The following is a 2536-nucleotide window of genomic DNA, read 5'->3' on the forward strand; positions in this document are numbered from 1 at the left end:
CACATGTGTGATAAGAGTCCTGGCCTAAAGACATCTACATGCAAATATTCAGTTAGTCATAGTGCCACCTGCTGGCAACAGGAAATGGCATGCTTTGCACTGTAATTCACTCCCAGAAACACATTTGCATATGCCATGAAGTACCAAAAATGCTAGAAACACGTTAAATTATGCAACACTTGGCTAAGTGCTAATGTATGTGATTAATGCCACGAAACAGGAAGTTGTTGTAACTCAGGCATATCCATCTGTCCAATCTGCTCCAAACTTCACATGTTTGATAACAGTCCTGGCCTGAAGACATCTACATGGCAATATTCAGTTATAGTCATAGTCATAGTCATAAAAGTCAGAAATGTCACAGAGATACACCTCTCCTATATTATTAAAAAGAAAACCTTGTTAAGTAGTTTGCAAAAATGTTTATTAACTAAAATGCTTCAGTGATTAGTTATATTTTTAAATGACAAGGCTAACCTTGCCTTAATTAAAAGGTTAGTTAGTTAAAATGCCATGTGTTACAACTCACCAAAAATGCAATATTTATATATTAATAACAGAGGTGGAAAGTCCAGGGGTCAGAAAGTAAAAGTCCTGCCATATTTTTATTCCACCCACTGAAGCAGTGTTAAAGTTAATGAGATAAATAAGTGATTAATTGAGTGATGATTGACCATTATTGAAGATACCTGATGTTAACAAGCAGAATCACCAAAGGAGAAAATCACAATTTTTAAGACACCATCACAGAGATCAGGGTTTGATTTAGTTGGGCTCTTGACCCTTGACTTTTTAAATATTAGATTTAGTTTGGGCTGCTGTAACTGAGTTATAACAACCAGACAAGCAAAGAGAAAAGATGATCAGGTGGTGATGGTTATGTTTTCACATAATCATTATTTGATCTGAATCACCAAACACATTTAGAGCCCAATCTCTGAGTTAGATTTACATTATTGAATACAGCAGCACTGTGAATCTACAGCAGAAGATCAGCTTTATTAATATAATCCAAAGGTTTTATCAAAAGTTGTTCTAAAAAAAAAAAAAAAGTAAAAAAACACTTTCATTTAGACACACAGATATCAAGAATCAGCGTATGAATCTCAACAGTGGTGACTGTCAAAAAGCATGTTGCAATGCATTCTGGGTGCCACCAATCAAAATTCATCCACAGTAATTTTCTTTATTCTAACTATTTTATTTTTTGCTGTTTTTATGTGACTTTTTAGTAGCTTGTTTTCTAATGTTCAGAGTTGATCTTTTTATCAGAATATGTTGCTTTGTCACTGTTGTTGAGATTCACAGACTGATTCTTGATGTCTGTGTGTGCCTAAAAAGAAAGATTTTTTTTTTTTTTTGATCAGAACAACTTTTAAGAAATCTTTTGGATTATATTAATAAAGCTGATCTTCTGCTGTAGAATCAATAATGTAAATCTAACTCAGAGATTGGGCTTTAAATGAGTTCAGTGATTGAGATCAAATAATGATTATGTGAAAACATAACCAACACCACCTGACCATCTTTTAACTTTGCTTGTCTGGTTGTTATAACACAGTTACAACAGCCCAAACAAAATCTAATATTAAAATGTCAAGGTTCAAGAGCCCAACTAAAGCAAACCCTGACCTCTGTGATAGTTTCTTAAAAATTGTGATTTTTCTTCTTTGGTGTTTCTGCTTGTTAACATCAGGTGTCTTCAATAATGGTCAATCATCACCTCAATTAAACACTTATTTATCTCATTAACTTTAACACTGCTTCAGTGGGTGGAATAAACATATGGCAGGACTTTTACTTTCTGACCCCTGGACTTTCCACCTCTGATTAATAATTCATAATATTTATAAGATATTCATGTATTCAATGTGTAATGTAAATATATATAAATCTGATATTTCATTAAATTGAAACTTTCTTTGGTATAAAAACATTTTCAAAACTGTATAAAACCAACATCAATACAAAGAGTACATTACTAAGAACTTAGCACGTGTGGTTTGGACGTGGACAGTTTTATATGTCATTGACCCTGATAATTGTCAGTAAGTGTTCTTACGTTTGCACAAAAAACCATCTGACACATTTTTGGTTCTATCATTTTTTCCCCTCTAGGCTACAGTCATGTGTAAAAGAAAGTACACCCTTTTGAATTTATGTTTTTACATATCAGGACATAATAAAAAATTATTTGGTGCTTCTTAAAATTAGGTAAATACAACCTCAGATGAACAACAACATGACATATTACACAGTGTCATTATTAAGAAAAAAAAAAAATAGCAATGAAGAGGGTAAGCAGAGGTCAGGTGCTGCTAATCAAATGCCAAGTGTGATCATCTCTATAAAAGCAGAAGTTTTGGCAGGTTGCTGGTCTGGAGCATTCAGGTGTGTTAACACAATGTCAAGGAAGAAAGACATCAGTAATGATCTTTGAGAAGCAATTCACCCCAAGGTGAGACCGTGCAGTGCTCAGAGAAACTGCAAAAAACCCAAGAGCTACAACTCAGACTCTACAGGCCTCAGTTATCAA

The sequence above is a fragment of the Ctenopharyngodon idella genome, chromosome 10, assembly GCF_019924925.1.
Source record: "Ctenopharyngodon idella isolate HZGC_01 chromosome 10, HZGC01, whole genome shotgun sequence".
Classification (NCBI taxonomy): domain Eukaryota; kingdom Metazoa; phylum Chordata; class Actinopteri; order Cypriniformes; family Xenocyprididae; genus Ctenopharyngodon; species Ctenopharyngodon idella.